Source organism: Schistocerca gregaria, chromosome 4, assembly GCF_023897955.1.
Source record: "Schistocerca gregaria isolate iqSchGreg1 chromosome 4, iqSchGreg1.2, whole genome shotgun sequence".
NCBI lineage: Eukaryota > Metazoa > Arthropoda > Insecta > Orthoptera > Acrididae > Schistocerca > Schistocerca gregaria.
The window spans coordinates 465,451,084-465,468,662 of NC_064923.1; the positions used below are offsets into that span (position 1 = coordinate 465,451,084).

A 17,579-nucleotide genomic window follows, 5' to 3' on the forward strand; every position below is an offset into this window, starting at 1 on the left:
TTAGTTGCATTATCGTGGGAAATACCATAGTTACCATGCCTTATAGAATGATCGTGCTATATCCATGAACGTATTATGTATCAGTACCAAAATTATCGTATTTATATACAAATGTGAATATGCTCTGAAATCGCATGAGAGTACATTACCATTCTATCTCTGCCGTAGTATTAATTTCTTAGTTCCTATATTTTTGTTATTATTATTATTATCTCCTTCTTTATCTCTCTCTCTCTCTCGTCTCGGAGGAAATTCGGAACTGTTACACTTCACGTGTTATGAACTTCCCTTCGATGTGAATCTCCTCGTCATCGTCAGACAGATGAATCTGGCAGCTGCACAACCATGGAGCTGATGAGGTACTGCGGGTTTTGCCTCGCATATCGCTGTGATCTTGGCTGCACACAGATATTCTGTGACGGAGCACTCGCATTCACATCATCCACAACACTAGATGCACTCGCTAGCACTTCGTTATTAATGTAACGCTCCTATGGTGATGCTATGCAATACGGAGGGCGGTGGGAGGGAGTTGTATAATCGCCGTACTCGGGCAAATTTGTCTTCTTCATGCCGGGAAATGATGTTAGCAAGATTGTCTGTTATAGTCCACCACTCGATGTTTGTTTTAAGCAGGTATAGTGGTTGGTTAGTCTCTACTGGTTCCCTAATTGCATTATAGGCGTTATAGTCAAAGATAAGGTGGTCGTGTGTTCCCATATTACCACAGTGACAAACGTGGTTTTTGTTACTGTTAAACCTGTACAGGCACAGGATATGGGCTATGTCCCGTTAGATAATGTGACTGGGATTCACATGACCAGCCGCAAGGCGTTCTCGATTGCATGGATACAGCTGGTAGACTCTTCGAGTTTCAGCCAGCTCTCGGTCCCGAGAATAATTTGAGCGCGAGAAGTTACCTGGACGGGAGTAAATTCGAGAACTGTCTACTACAATACATATAACTATTAAAGGTTTCCTTAATTTGTAAGTAACTTCTTGTGATTAATTGTCATGCCGCTGTGGTAACATTGCTTCCCGCCAGATCACCGAAGTAGTGAAGCCTACTCGTTACGCAAAGGGGGCTTGACAGAATTCCAAGAAATCTTAGACCAAAGGGTAACACTGTTATAGGCTGCAGTAGCTGTGCAGGGACGACTACGATGAACACGACAACGACAACTGCGCTGGAACACTTCCCATCATGTGCTTCAGCTTGTAAGAGACGACATATACCCTCTACTCTTAGAACGCACAGTGAGAATCAGATATCCCAGCACAGAATCGTCATGGTAGGTTTCCGTTCCCACGAAGAAGGGTCACCCTACCCGCGTATCTGATGACAGGAGACGGCGGACGTAGAAGGCACGTTGATCCGTCGCCCGTAAATGGCGCGTCCGTTAATGGAACGCGCCGGCACAAAAACACGTTTGACCGTCGGCGTCTCTCGGAACAATAGCGCGGAAGCTGATCTCCGGAGCGTTCCCACCGCACCACAGACAGCGGCAGCGATGCTACGCTAACGTTTTTGCTTCGAGATCTTCGTGGAAGTGCCAGAAATGCGATGTGTGGATGTGACTCATAAACGAACAAATTATTCTCAAAACTGATTAAAAACGCTACTTTTGCAATCGATGAAATTAGATTAAGAAAAAAAAAAGGTGGCTGCAGGAAGAGAGACGGCGAGCATGAATACCCTTCATTGCTCCAAAAAGCTACAGCAGTTACAATCTGGTGTCGACCCCCGCGTCCATATGTCATGGTGAGATCAGGTGTCCCTCTCTGGTTCACGTGAAGTGACACTGTGCTTCAGTGCATTGTCTGAGTGGTAGTGCAGTGGGTTGGCAGTGCTAATGCTCAGAATGGTGAGATGACAGCCAGCTGGCAAGGATCCCACAGCGGTGGCAGGAGCTGACCAGAGTGGCTCACTGTGCTGAGTAGTGTAGGGGTGGGACGGCTTGGTGCCCAAACTCAGAAGGTCAGTGTACAAGTGGTGATGACGACTGCTACCAAGAGATGCTGGAGAGGCCTGGCATCATAGTGGCTGTTGGTTATGGTTGCGAGCTGCCGGGGCTAGCAGTATATTTAACACTAAATTCTTCTAGAATCTCCATATGGAAATGATGCCCTAAGCCCCCCCCCCCCCCCCCCCCCACAAACACACTTTTCTAGCTTCGACTTTTGCTGTTACATGGATTAAGAAGAAACGCGAACTGACTGTAATCGACCCTGCAAGTGGAGTAGAAAAGAGTTTGGCACCTGCAATAATTTAATTTCATAGAAATTAATTTGATAAAGGAAAGTTTCATTAACGTAGTGAGAAATGAAAGGGTTGCTCTACCGATCTACAGAATGAAAGTTCTATCCAAAATAACAATTTGATTTATTATGACTAAACTCAAAATAATAAACAAAACACATGAAACATTTACAATACGTCAAATTGGATACTCAAATAAATGCTGTGAAGGTGAAGTTGTCCGTAAACTAGCTTGTGACATTTATGACCATGTGGTATGTGCAGCCAATTCCCTGCAACACAATTCTTAAGAAAAACACTCAGCAAACCCAACATTAACTGCTGCTATAGTAGTGAGAACTCAGACAATGAAAACCAAAGACAGAACCACGTTAGAAAAGACGAACAGGCGCGCTCTGATTATCATACAGCAAAATTCCCTAATCTGCCGTTGCTGCGGACATACATTACCAAGCTGTCTTCTTAACTGCAAGGACACGATCTGGCGTACCAAAGGCGATGGCTGGTTGCTTCGACGTCCCGTCGTGGTGATGATAATGTCGCAAGTATAGCTCGAAACAAATTATCCTGATCTGGTTGTTCCAGACTAAAGACTTCCTAGCAACACAAATGCGCCTCTGAGGGAGACGAAGAAGGCTCGCCACACAATCACTGACGGTACAGTGATTGATTTTAACAAGCGAAGTCACACAGTAACTCCGATACAGTCAGCTTTAACCAAAACTGCTCAAGACGGACAACATAGGTCGCTTGTACGCAGAACGCTCAATTGCCAAGTTACGTTGAAGTCGAAACTTTGTCAAACTTCGTCAAACAGTTACAATTAAATAAAAGTATATTAGACAGCCAATGGAAGGTAGGCTGTCCAGAGCAGCGAGAGCTCACTCTTGTAACCTACTCCAACCGAAAGGCGAGGGCCCATCCTACCAAGAGCACCCGTACAAGCCGAACACAGAACATTCCCGCCCCCACCAGAGTGGCCGTGATTAAACGTACCAATCAGCAACTCGAAAATCGGTGGAAAATTTCACTCTATTGCCGAAGCACTACTATTCCACCAATAGAGATACTGCCGCCAATTTCTGCGTCGATTTTGCTACGTCACGGAGCTATGCTCTGGGCAAGCCATCGCAGTTATGATTTTGCTGAAAACGCGGCAACTTGCCCGCCAAGACTGCCTGGAAACACAAGTCATTCGCACGCCTCGCAGGTAGCCCGACAGAAAGTGTTTTCACTAAGTTTCTGCGAAGTAACGGAATCTCTAACCCCAGCCGCTCCTTCAGGCCCCTGTGGGCGTGTCGCCCCCGCTCTTATGACAATGTCGGCGTCTGGAAATCATCCACTCGACTCCCTCACACCCGTCGACTTAACCCTTTCAAGCTCAGCAGAACTCACCTGTCACCGGGCCACCAGGGTGACGAGAGACGCTGCGTGGAAGGTCCGCGTGTGAAGGAATAGCAACTATTCACCGCATGCAATTAGAGAGGAAAATATTCATATCTTCTGACTTCTCAAATGGTTCAAATGGCTCTGAGCACTATGGGACTTAACATCTGAGGTCATCAGTTCCCTAGAACTTAGAACTACTTAAACCTAACTAACCTAAGGACATCACACACACCCATGCCAGAGGCAGGATTCGAGCCTGCGACCGTAGCGGTCGCGCGGTTCCAGACTGAAGCGTCTAGAACCGCTCGGCCACATCGGCCGGCTCTGACTTCTCAATAGTAGCCTTGTGATGACCATACACGGCTATACTTCCCCAAATTGAATTAATCAGAGTAAGATATAAATATGAGAGGGGGCAAGTCACTGTGTGCATCGTAAAGGCATGTCATCTCTCATGGTTATCAACTTGAACCTGTGCACAGTGGGTCGGCTGGTGCGTACAAATAACTATTTGTTTGGCTGTCTGCTGGGAAGGAGTGCACAATGGTTGACGCAAAGCTGCGTCAATACGTCGTTACAATCATCTTGCCACACGTTATCGTAACGTCTGTCTTTCTCTATAGGTCGGCTACGTCGTCAGCCACGTGTCTACTGGATCGTATTTTGGACACCATGTACTGAATTTCCTTGCCGACTCGGTATACTGCGATACAGTGAAATAGTGCCTAGTCCCTGAAGCCGTGTTACGCTGGCCTGAATAGCGTCCATAACTTCAAACGGTAAAGAGCGAGCTCTACAAAATGGTCTTTTCATAGCAAGACATAACTGTCACTGAGTAATTTGAAGCGGAGGGAACTGAGTCGACAATACCACCATTGACTAATGACACAAGAGCTCCAGTGTCCAGCTGGAACCAGCTGGAACTCAACTCACTGGTAGGAAATAACGACAGCCAATATCAAATTCCATGGTGTTTGCCAAATGGCTTGCCCACTTGACGTGACCTCATGGAGAGATTCTCCTTCATTGGGCCGTGTTGTTACGCAATGCTGGCGTGCAGCTTGTTGACACACTGCTGGCTGGTGTCCACATTTTCCACAAGCTCAACAGTGAGCAGCGCTGTGCGGGCAATTGTTTTTTGGACGCGGTCAACCATAACCTGAACATGACTGGAACTTCATTTACATCTGTAATGCACACTTCAGTGTCGGGTAGCGAGTCGATCTTGAGCCGTTTATTGAATATAAAACCCTTTACTTCATTCTGAGGGAAGATTATTACGAACTGGAGAGTCGTGAGCTCTGCTAAGGAAACAGACACTGAGACAACAGCAAAACATTAGAATTAAGAAATAACAGGGAGGAAAAACAAGGAAACTAACACTTTAGGTGATGCTGGTAAATAAATGTTTGTTTATTACTTTATTTACTACAACCAATCTATTTTAATGGTACTGACATATTCGCACCCGTTTCTCTGATAAGTATGAAAGTATTTTTATATTTATAGGCTGTCAGGCTTCTGATAGCAGCGAACAAGTAGTGGTTCTGTGTTTAGCTAGCATTTGTCATCTTAGGATTTACACAGAGGTCACAAAAGTCATGGGGTATCCGACAATATCTTATCGGGCCTCCCATTGCCCGTCGTAGTTCAGCAGCTCGACGTGGCATGGACTCAACAAGTTGCTGCAAGTATCCTGCACAAATATTGAGTCATGCTGCCTATGTAGCCGTTCATAATTGCGGTAGTGTCGGCAGTGTAGGTTTTACTGCAGGTACTGACCTCCACATCATGTCCCACAAATGTTCGATGGAGTTCATGGCGGGCTATCGGGATGGTTAAATCATTCGTATTGTTCAGAATGTTCTCCAAGCCAATAGCGAACAAATTTAGCCCGATGACATGACGCATAATCATCCATAAAAATTCCATCTTTGTTTGGGAACATACCCTCCATGAATGGCTGAAAACGGTCTCCAAGTAGCCGAACATAACCATTTCCAGTCAATGATCGGTTCAGTTGGACCAGAGGACCCAGTCCACACCATTATGGAGCCATCACGAGCTTGCACAGTGCCTTGTTGACAACGTGAGTGTATGGCTTTCTTGGGGTCTGCACCACATTCGAACACCACCGTCAGCTTTTACCACCTGAAATCGTGACTCATCTGACGAGGCCACGTTTTCCCAATCGTCTAGAGTTCGACCGATATGATCAGGAGCCTAAGAGAAGCGCTGCAGACGATGTCGCGTTGTTGTTAGCAAAGGCACTCGCGTCGGTCAGCAGCTGCCATAACCCACTAACGCCAAATTTCGCCGCACTGTTCTAACGGATACGTTCGTCGTACGTCCCACGTTGATTCCTGCGGTTATTTCACGCGCTGTTGCTTGTCTGCTAGCACTGTCAACTCCATGCAAGCGTCGCTACTCACGGTCCTTAAGTGAAGGCCGTCGGCTACTGCACCGTCCGTGGTGAGAGGTATGCCTGAAAATTGGTGTTCTCGACACACTCTCAACACTGTAGACCCCAGCATATTGAATTCCCGAACGATTTCTGGAACGGAATGTCCCACGCGTCTAGCTCCAAGTACTATTCCGCGTTCAGTCTGATAGTGGCTCTCGTGCGGCCATAATCAAGTCGGAACCTTTTTCTGAGCTCAGATGAGAGCTCCACCAATGCAATGCCCTTTCATAGCTTGTGTAAACGATACTATCACCATACACACCCAGGAGAATCATCTCATTTTTGGGTCTATGGAATGAAAACTGAATCTAATGTAATATGTATATGTGTATATCGCTATCCCATGACTGTCACCTCACTGTGCTCTTCTGACATCCTCTCATACAAACTAGTTAAAATCAGAGTAACATTTCCTACATTACGAAGTATGAAATGAGTACTGCATTCGTTTATAATCATATTTACAGCTGTGAGGTTTAAAACTTTCCCAGCGTACATACTGTTCCACAAAATTTCGGGCAAACTGCCGGATGTTTGTAACTTCCTGCCACAATATTTCGGTACAGAGTCCTCTGGCCCATACGTCTAACTTTTGGAGTTCCGTGGAAATACGACTGTCTGACAGTGAGTCTCTTATTAATCGAGACGCGGTTTTCAATTGACTTCGCCATGGAATCCAATCGTTGAAAAAATTCGTCTCCTCTGTAGCCGGCGTGGTTGTGTGGTAGAACCGCGGGAAGACAACGGAATAGGTATCGATGCGGTAAGTTTTCACCACGGAGGACGCGAGGTGCAGCAGAATCGAACGCGCTTTTTGGCAGAACTTCATAATTATAAATGAAAATCACAAAATTATTAATGTTATACGTTATTTAATAAGTTAATACTATATAATATCCATAATATTGTGCTTTTCATTTATCATTATCTCGGCAAGTAATATAAAAAATTATCTGTCTAGATCTGGAAGTAAAAATTTTGAACGCTTGATGCTCCCCAGCTTCCAGATATTTATTAAAAGACATCTTCTGTACACCGTGAGCTACACTAGAAATGTCTTTTTTTTTGCGAAAACCAGTTTTCGGGTTTATAATCCGTCGTCAGTGGGATACTATACACTTCTATAGCAATGACATGCTTGTCAATTAGTACTACAGGATCTGAAATATGTCATACAACATAGCGCACAGTTTGTCTTGTTCGTTATTGTTTGTGTCATGTCAAATTTTATCAGATATTGTCACTGTTTAAAATTTGACAGGAATAACGCACATTACAACTGTGTACTATGTTATAGGACATATTTCAGATCCTGTCGTATTAGATGACAAACCTTTACTCAGTCCAGTCTTGCCACATTCATGAATGATGATGAAATGATGAGGACAGCACAGACACCCAGGTTATTTTTTTTTGTAACCATATATATTTATTTAAATATATTAGCAACGATACATTTAAAAAAAATATTCTATTAACCTATTATATTCCTAATGTTGGTTAACATTATTGTCATTTTATAGGTTTTCATTTTTATACTCTTTCCTGTTTCGTTTTTCTCTTATTGTTGTTCCTTTAACCCTTCTACATGCCCATTTGTCATCTTTTTTTGGGGGGCAAAGCATTGTAGGACAGGCATAATAATTTATATAGAGTATCGACACATTGATCTTGAGTTCATGTTTCTGTATGTCATGCACTTGTGATGCCACAGGCACGTTGTGCATTCTGGTTTCATCTCTTCCTCTAGTTTGCACTGTTGGATGGGGCAGTATGAGGGAAACATCAGCATGATGGATGGAGCAGTAGTGGAAGAAACTTTTTTACATATACTACAGATTATACATAAATTGAAGAGGAGAGTAAATTTTGTCATTCTATACAAGAAAAGGAAAGTGTGAGTAAACAATATAAATTTTATAGGGCACATAGTAAAGAAAATCATTTTAAAAAAATGAGTAGTTGGCACTTTCCACTAAGTAATGCTTGTATCCTAGACAACATAGTACAAATAATGAAAAAATAAAAAACTGTTTGTATTACTGGGCATACTATTGACACTGATCTGGCTGCGAGCATGACAGATGTTTGGTGAGAAGCACTTTGTATCACTGATTTCACTAAGAAGAAACACTTTATACAACTATAATTCACTATCATCTCTAGGCAGGGGAAAACCCTGCCGGGAATCGAACCGGGGACCCTGTGCTCGGGATGCGAGAACGTGACGGCGAGACCACGAGCTGCAGACACACTGGCAGAGAAGACTGTAGAGAAGGCAACGTGATGTACCACAGCCGTCACATTTCTTTTAGTTTCATAGAGCGATTTGTCACAGTGCTATGACACTGGATTCGAATTCTATGTGACGTCAGTTCAAATGCCCGTCTCGCCATCCAGACCTTTTTTTTTGTGGTTTCGCTAAATCGCGTAATGCAACTGCAGGATGGTGCCTTTGTAAATAACTTGGCCGATTTCCTTCCCCATCCGTCTCCAAACTGATCAAGTGCACCAGCTCCAACTACTTTGTCGTCGGTAGGAGGCAGCCATTTCCGTTTCAGTGTCTCATAAGCTAGCAATGACATGTGTCCATGTGTGTCTCTTCACCCAGTGAACTAAGTGTGGGCACAACTGTCTCACTGCATGTCTTCCAGGGCCGGTATTTTCATCGCATAGCCCATAAACGAATTACTGCGTGCATTTACACATCTGCATGTGGTGGAGTCTGCTGTTTAAATGTAGAGTGCCAAGTGTAAACGATGTGATGAGATCCACCGTGTCACGTTCCCCTGCAGCCGCTACTATATCTTGATCCAGAATGCGACTCAACACGTGTGAGAGATGGCAGCGGACAGGCCAACGACTGCATCGGCCGCCGCCGGCCCCATATGGGCAGTAACGAGCCGCTATTGTCCCAGCATTTCTTGCAGCACGCTGCATGCAGAGGCCGGAGCGATCGGGGCCCATTGTGGGAGATCGCAATCCGACAAATGGCGGCCGGCAGTGCAGCGACGCTAACTGCACCTGGGGGACGTTCGCAGGGGGGTTTTTCTCCGCTGCGGTCTCGTCTCGCGGGCACTCGCACGCCGACCCAGCAGGCTCAGCTTTCTACTGGGGACGATGACCGCGGCGGACCAGTCAGTCACCGCCTGTCAAACGGCAGCCACCTCTGACACACGTCAACCTGCGGTTTCGCTGCGACAAAAGAAGCAGCTTATGGCTCTAAGTACGGTACACGAGTGGGAAGCAAATTCTCGGTAATACAGATACAGAAATGGAAAACTGAAATGGTATTACCCTTTTGTCTATTTTGTACAGGGTGTCCCACTCATGGATTGAACAGTTTTTAGCAAACAGAACGCAGCATTTTGTTCTCAATGGAGAGACGTCTACAGACGTTAAAGTAACCTCTGGCGTGCCACAGGGGAGTGTTATGGCACCATTGCTTTTCACAATATATATATAAATGACCTATTAGATAGTGTCGGAAGTTCCATGCGGCTTTTCGCGGATGATGCTGTAGTATAAAGAGAAGTTGCAGCATTAGAAGATTGCAGCGAAATGCAGGAAGATCTGCAGCGGATAGGCACTTGGTGCAGGGAGTGGCAACTCACCCTTAACATAGACAAATGTAATGTATTGCGAATACATAGAAAGAAGGATCCTTTATTGTATGATTATATGATAGCGGAACAAACACTGGTAGCAGTTACTTCTGTAAAATATCTAGGAGTATGCGTACGGAATGATTTGAAGTGGAATGATCATATAAAATTAATTGTTGGTAAGCCGGGTGCTAGGTAGAGATTCATTGGGAAAGTCCTTAGAACATGTAGTCCATCAACAAAGGAGGTGGTTTACAAAACACTCGCCCGGCCTATACTTGAGTATTGCTCATCAGTGTGGGATCCATATCCGGTCGGGTTGACAGAGGAGATAGAGAAGATCCAAAGAAAAGCGGCGCGTTTCGTCACAGGGTTACTTGGTAAGCGTGATAGCGTTACGGAGATGTTTAGCACACTCAAGTTGCAGATTCTGCAAGAGAGGCGCTCTGCATCGCGGTGTAGCTTGCTGTCCAGGTTTCGAGAGGGTCCGTTTCTGGATGAGGTATCGAATATATTGCTTCCTCCTACTTATACCTACCGAGGACATCACGAGTGTAAAATTAGAGAGATCTGAGCGCGCACGGAGACTTTCCGGCAGTCATTCTTCCCGCGAACCATACGCGACTGTAACAGGAAAGGGTGGTAATGACAGTGGCACGTAATGTACCCTCCGCCACACACCGTTGGGTGGCTTGCGGAGTATCAATGTAGATATAGATGTAAAACTGGTAGGCCTTGCGTACCGGTTAATCGTCTGTAGTCGAATTGCATATGAAGTGGCAACACTACATTTTAGCGGAAAGTTGAGTGCAGTCGTGTGTTCATGCGTCACTTGTGAGAAGCTCGTATCATTGAGTTGTTACAGGAATGTGGCAGTTTGTGTTAGAACAGGGTGATATTGTAGAGTGTTACATAAAGACAGGCTCCACCAAGGAATGTAAAAAAAAAAAAGTTTCAAGCTAAGTATCCTGATAGGAAACTCCCCATGACTAGCACTATTCAAGATCTGTACATGACATGGAGGGCTGTGGGATCCGTCAAGAATTTGCAGAGGAATAGACGACAGACAGTGTGAACCCCTGAACCACAGATAGAAATGGTGTGAACATTCCTAGAAGTCTCGGTAACGAGGTTAACGCCACATTTTGATGTATCTCGTACATCGTGTCATCGCGTGGTAAAAGATATGAAATTACAAAGCCTATCCTGTGATTGTGGTTTAGGGGTTGAAATTTGACGATCAAGAAGAGAGAGTTCATTATTGTAACTGGCTGTTAACATTAATTGCTGATCGTTACTTCGACCGCTAGCTCTTCTTCGTGTCAGCTGAGGCCTAGTTTCATGTGTAAGGTTATGCAAGCATCCAGAACTGCAGATACTGGTCGCAGGACAACCCATATATTCGACACGAAAAACCTCTCTACTCAGAGAAGACAGGTGTTTGGTGTGCATTGTCCGGCATGAGCAATATTGGCCTCATATTTCTCAATTACTTAATTTCTCGTGAGAAACCCAGCTTGCGTTATTCGTCCACGAGACTCAGAGGGCCATAGACACTTGTTCCCAGGTAGATGCCGTGTTTCTTGACTTTCGCCAGGCGTTTGATACAGTTCCCCACAGTCCTCTAATGAACAAAGTAAGAGCATATGGACTATCAGACCAATTGTGTGATCGGATTGAAGAGTTCCTAGTTAACAGAACACAGCATGTCATTCTCAATGGAGAGTAGTCTTCCGAAGTAAGTGTGATTTCAGGTGTGATGCAGGGGAGTGTCGTAGGACCGTTGCTATTCACAATACACATAAATGACCTTGTGGATAACATCGGAAGTTCACTGAGGCTTTTTGCGGATGATGGTAGTATATCGAGAGGTTGTAACAATGGAAAATTGTACTGAAATGTAGGAGGATCTGCAACGAATTGACGCATGGTGCAGGGAATGTCAATTGAATCTCAATGTAGACAAGTGTTATGTGCTGCGAATACATAGAAAGAAAGATCCTTTATCATTTAGCTACAATATAGCAGGTCAGCAGCTGGAAGCAGTTAATTCCATAAATTATCTGGGAGTACGCACTAGGCGTGATCTAAAATGGAATGACCATATAAAATTAATCGTCGGTAAAGCAGATGCTAGACTGAGATTCACTGGAAGAATCCTAAGGAAATGCAGTCCGAAAACAAAGGAAGTAGGTTACAGTGCACTTGTTCGCCCACTGCTTGAATACTGCTCACCGATGTGAGATCTGTACCAGATAGGGTTGATAAAAGAGATAGAGAAGATCCAACGGAGAGCAGCGCGCTTCGTTACAGGATCATTTGGTAATCGGGAAAGCGTTACAGAGATGATAGATAAACTCCAGTGGAAGACTGTAAGAGAGACGCTCAGTAGCTCGGTACGGGCTTTTGTTGAAGTTTCGAGAACATAACTTCACCGAGGAGTCAAGCAGTATATTCCTCCCTTCTACGTATAATTCGCGAAGAGACCATGAGGATAAAATCAGAGAGATTAGAGCCCACACATGGGCATACCGACAATGTTTCTTTCCACGAACAATACGAGACGGGAATAGAAGGGAGAACCGATAGAGGTACTCAAGGTGCCCTCCGTCACACGCCGTCAGGTGGCTTGCGGAGTACAGATGTAGATGTAGATACACCTTAAACAGTGCCAAGTATCAAAGATCGTTGACTCTTTCTATGCACAATTAACAGATACAGAGAAGTTATATGCAGTTTTCCGACAAGATAGAGCAACTGCTCACACGTCCAACCTATGTATGGCCCACATCACCAGTCTCTTTCCTGGAGGCAGACTTGTCAGTAGAGGCCTCTGGTCCCGAAATCGCCGGACTTAACGTTGCATGATTTTTGTTTATGGGGTCACACTAAAAAAGCAAAGTGACCGCTGGATATCCTCGCACAACAGACGATTTTAAACGGAACATGACTAGAGAAATTAACATCCGAGCGACGTGGCGTAGTGGTTAGCACACTGGACTCACATTCGGCAGGACGACCTATGACCTCGCTGTTTGGTCCCCTCCCCCTACTCAACTAACCAACCACCCAACCTAACATCGTCACGCCTGCAGAATTACAGCGTGTTGGTAACGTCATCACATGATGGCAGCGATGCCAGTGACCAACACTTCTAGCATCTCTTACAAACAGGTAACTACATGTTCCAACGTTATTATTGTCTATTCTTTCTTAGTTAATTGTTACTTGAATCTGGGGCGTGAGGCGTACCGGTTTTATGTGGGACGCCCTGTATCTTAAGGAAAGTACACCGCGAAGCTTTCTAGATACATTCTAGAGACATCACGCTAAAACAGTTTAACGTCGCGTCTAATTTAGGTAAGGTCCTCATTTCTGTAAGGAAGGGAGTCATATCCTACTGAGGCCACTCATTGATGATTAGATACCAAGCTACCAAATTTAGGGTATGTTTGCTACATTTCAGTTGCTGTTCCTACCAGTCCCTGACGTTTACTATTGGAGTAAGATCGGGCTGGTTTAGGTGCGATATGATGCTTGATTGTTCGTCAAACCATGAATGTATGCACCCAGCCACTGTCAACAAGGTGGTTCTCAGTTTTGAATACTGGGAGTGTCCACAGGTCATCTCCATGATGTAGAAGAAAGTCTGTGATGACACTGGTTTGTCACATGTCACTAAGCAACAATTTACGTAATCATTTTGTGCTTTATCCTCGTAATGGAAGAGCAGGGCCTGTGAATTCTAGCATTTTAGTTCGTGTTTCTCTCCGTTGCTGGAATGTGCGACACTTCCACCTGCAACCGTTAGGCGGTGGGTAGACAATGGCGGAAATCTGGAAGGTTTACGACCAGGAACTCCCACGGGCAGTGGTTGTACAAGCAAGCCCTTTAGGTATCTCTTAAGCCAGAGTACTTCAAAAACGCCCTTCAAAAGATTGCGAGCCACGTGATCTCCGGAGAGACTAAAACAAAAGCCCACATGTTGTCCCAAATGTGGAAGCCACCGCTGTGTTTCTGTATACAACATTGGTAGCGAGCTGCGTTTACGCTCCCAGACATCGTTCCGCCAATCATAAGGCGAGGCCCAGTACGCTGCCAACTTTTAGTTGGCTGACAGAGAAAACAAGTGCTGGATAAGAAAATACTACAAGTTTCCCTGCTTGCAGGAAGAGACAGGGTGGTTTTCAGTTGTCACTTGCAAACCTTGTGATTTCCCTCCTTCTATGGTAATTTTGATAAGTGTGTGAGAGTAGGCAGCTGGTAGTCGATTTTGGGGCGAGCTCATTCCGACGGTTCGTACCTCATCGTTAGCGAGTCGCTGTTCGATGTCCTGCATCATCTTGGCGTTCCTTCAGCTGTTTTGGAGAAAGTTTTGCGTTTAGAATTTGCGTTGTCTTTACACTGCCTAGTTCACAAGTTGCGAGTTTGTTTCGCAACTTGTGATTGCTTTTTATCGTTAGTTCTCCGTCATCCTATACTCAACAGTCGAAGTTATCCAGTATATGTCTCTTTTGTGACTTTCCCATAAAATGTAGTGTTGCCACTTCACAAGCAATTCGACTAGAGACGATTAACCGGTACGTGAGGCGTACCGGTTTTGTGTGGGACACCCTGTACAAAATAGACAAGAGGGTAATACCATTACAGTTTTCCATTTCTGTAACTGTATTACCGAGAACTTGGTTCCCGCTCGTGTACCGTACTTACATCATACGCATATTGCTTTTTACATTTTTATGAAAGTAATTATAAATTAGTCCAACTTCAACTTGAACAATACTGATTGAGAACGAATACATTCGTATTTTTAAGATAACTTCTCCTCGCACCATCATTTCTTCCCACAACTTCCTGATGTAGGCGATCCTTTCCATTAAAAATAAATATTGTCGGAGGATTCTAGCTCACTGAACTGCAATCTCACTGTGACGGTGTTTCCGATGTAACGCAGGTGCCATTACGAGAAACATATCTTATTTGTGGATAATGAAACATTAACTGCTTTGGCACTTATCAGCGTGAATATTTATTAATTTAGTAGTCGCGCGATAGCTTTAGATTCTACATGAGCATCGAATCGCTTGTTCGGTTACGTGTGTGTTGAATTGCTTGGACGAACGACTGTTGAAGCCCAATCGAGTCACACATAGAACAAGAAGTACGACTAGAGATGCAAACATTTCAAGGCAACACTTGGACACCGAGAATGTTGAAGTAAATATCCTGATTCATGCTCACGGCCACCTGAATTAGTGGGCTCAAGTCATGGTAGGAAAAATAACTCCCGAACAATGCAGAACCACCTACCCTTTCAGCACATCCTCTACACGCGGCTAGCTGAACGCCTCATTGGGTCGACGGCTTACATCATTTGAAGAGAGATAAAATCGCTATTTGTTGAACCACCCTGTACTCCTCCAGTCCCCTGCTACGCAGTTTTTGTGTTGTTCGGGCCAATGAAGACAGGCAGCTTTGCGTGCGGACATGAGAAATGGCCTTTTGCAAGGTATTTGACTCCAAACCTCCTTGACAGGCAGTTCCCTTGGCAGTGTTTTCTTGGACAGTGTGTTCATTGACAGCAACAACTCCTGTCGAGTCTGAAACCGATTTTCATTGACAAGAAGTGACACTTGCTTCTTATCGTGTCCATTAGGGTCTTTTTTACAATTGTTCCCACGCTGCGTTGCATGGCTGTGCGTGGTACACCATTCCATGCAGAGACGTTCAACAGTCCGGGTTCATACACCAGCAAATAGTACAATTTCATTCACGGTGTGGCCATGAGAACGTCCAAACGTGTTGACTCCTTTCTGTCGTTCTGTCACATCTCATTGTCGATCCATCTCACTGTGCAAATTCCGTACAACCGATACACACATACACATTACTTCACTACCATGAGTTACATCTGTGGTAGAGGATCCACATGACCCTTTAGTTCCATTTCTTCACAATCAGCGCTCCAAAGCGACCAATATGTTCTTTTAACATCGTGTCTTATCTTGATTAGTGCGTTTGTGAATGCTTGATTCGGCTTCCCGAAGTAATGGTTGCTAACTAACGTTAACTGCAACCGCATCAAATACGTCATATTTCAGCCGCTCCCACTACAGGAGTATCTGTGTCATTTAGTACGACAATCTCTATACACGGTACGCTGACATCATTGCTTTCTGTATCGCTTCTACACTGTCCATTCACATTAACACGACCACCTGTCAAAAATCTGAATAACCATCTGCTGCAGCTCGCACCGCTGCGACGTGTACAGGAAGAGTGCCACAGATTCTGGACGTTACCGACACGGATACGGAGGCATGCCGACTACAATCTCTCGCCCAGCTGCGCTAGATTTATCGGCTGACGGTCAATGGTGCGATCGAGGTGGTCCCAAAAATTCTCAATTGGGTTTAAAACAGGGGAGTTTGGTCCCCAGCGAAGTACGGAAAACTCGTCCTGGAGATCTTCGAACCACGCACGAACACTGCGAGCTGTGGAACACGTAGCATTGTCCTGCTGGTAGACGCCATTTAGCCGAGGGGAAAGAAACTGCACGTACGGGCGAACCTGGTCCCCATGCATACATACATACTTGTGTTGATCCATTGTGCCTTCCAAATTCCAGTCTTCGTTGCTGACGAACAGCAGTCATGTTGTGTGCATGAACCAAGCTCGTGCTGTGGAGGCCGATACGCAGCAATGGTCGTTGAGGAGACACTGTTGGTAGCCCCTTGATTCATCTGGGCGGCTACTTGCATATCTATTCGGTCTTACACATTTTCTCGGCGCTCGTTAAACCCTTTAATCTAAGACACTGTCCAGCGAGTGCAGCAAGGTGGAGGTTCCCTGCTGTTTTGGGGTGGCATTATGTGGGCCGACGTACGCCGCTGGTGGTCATGGAAAGCGCCGTAACGGCTGTATAATACGTGAATGCCATCCTCCGACCGATAGTGTAACCACATCGGCAGCATATTGGCGAGGCATTCGTCTTCAAGGACAACAATTCGCGCCCCCATGGTGCATCGCTCGACTAGAGTGGCCAGCATGTTCTCCAAACATGAACCCTATCGACAATGGCTGGGATAGATTGAAAAGGTCTGTTTATGGACAACTTGATTCGACAACCACTCTGAGGGATCTACTCCGAATTGCCTTTGAGAAGTGGGACAATCTGGACCAACAGTGCCTTGATGAACTTGTGGATAGTATACCACGACGAATACAGGCGCGCATCAGTGCAATAGGACGCGCTACTGGGTATTAGAGGTACCGGTGTGTACAGCAATGTGGACCACCACATCTAAAGGTCTCGCTGTATGGTGGTCCAACATGCAATGTGTGGTTTTCATGAGCAATAAAAAGGGCGGAAATGATGTTTCTGTTGATCTATAGCCCAGTTTTCTGTACAGGTTCCGGAACTCTCGGAGCTCACGTGATGCACAACTTTTTTATGTGTGTATTTTAAACATTCTAAACTTTCCCTCACGTGCATGCTTAATGTCAAATATTTAACACTATGGCTTATTTCTAATCAGACGTTAAAATTGTCTTGTACGTAGCCGTTTGTTTCTTGAAAGACCTGAAGGGTTTACTGATACAAGAGAAAAGGTAAGTTTAAAGTAGGAAGAGGTACACCAGTACCGTACCTGAAACCATTCTAAAGACAGAGGACTACAAGAACTAAACCATAAATGAAAGCAGAGTACACAAATATAGAAGAAGAGGCAAGAGGCAGGGAGACATGGTGCCAGCATATTGCGTATTCCTCGTAAATAGCACCAAGAGAATGGCCGAAAGCTCTCGATCCGAAGCGTCGAACAGTGTCCCATGCGCCATGCCCGTCTCTATCAGATATTCA

At 45.0% G+C, this 17,579-nt stretch overlaps 2 protein-coding genes across 4 annotated transcripts in view; one reads left to right on the forward strand and one right to left on the reverse strand.

The window, feature by feature from the left end:
• The window catches only part of LOC126267773 (laminin subunit gamma-1-like), a 184,457-nt gene that overhangs the window by 145,822 nt on the left and 21,056 nt on the right, over window positions 1-17,579 (reverse strand). The window lies entirely within an intron of this gene.
• LOC126266753 (glycerol-3-phosphate dehydrogenase, mitochondrial) overlaps window positions 1-17,579 on the forward strand; it is a 301,663-nt gene that overhangs the window by 65,755 nt on the left and 218,329 nt on the right. The gene's annotated exons all lie outside the window — the stretch shown is intronic.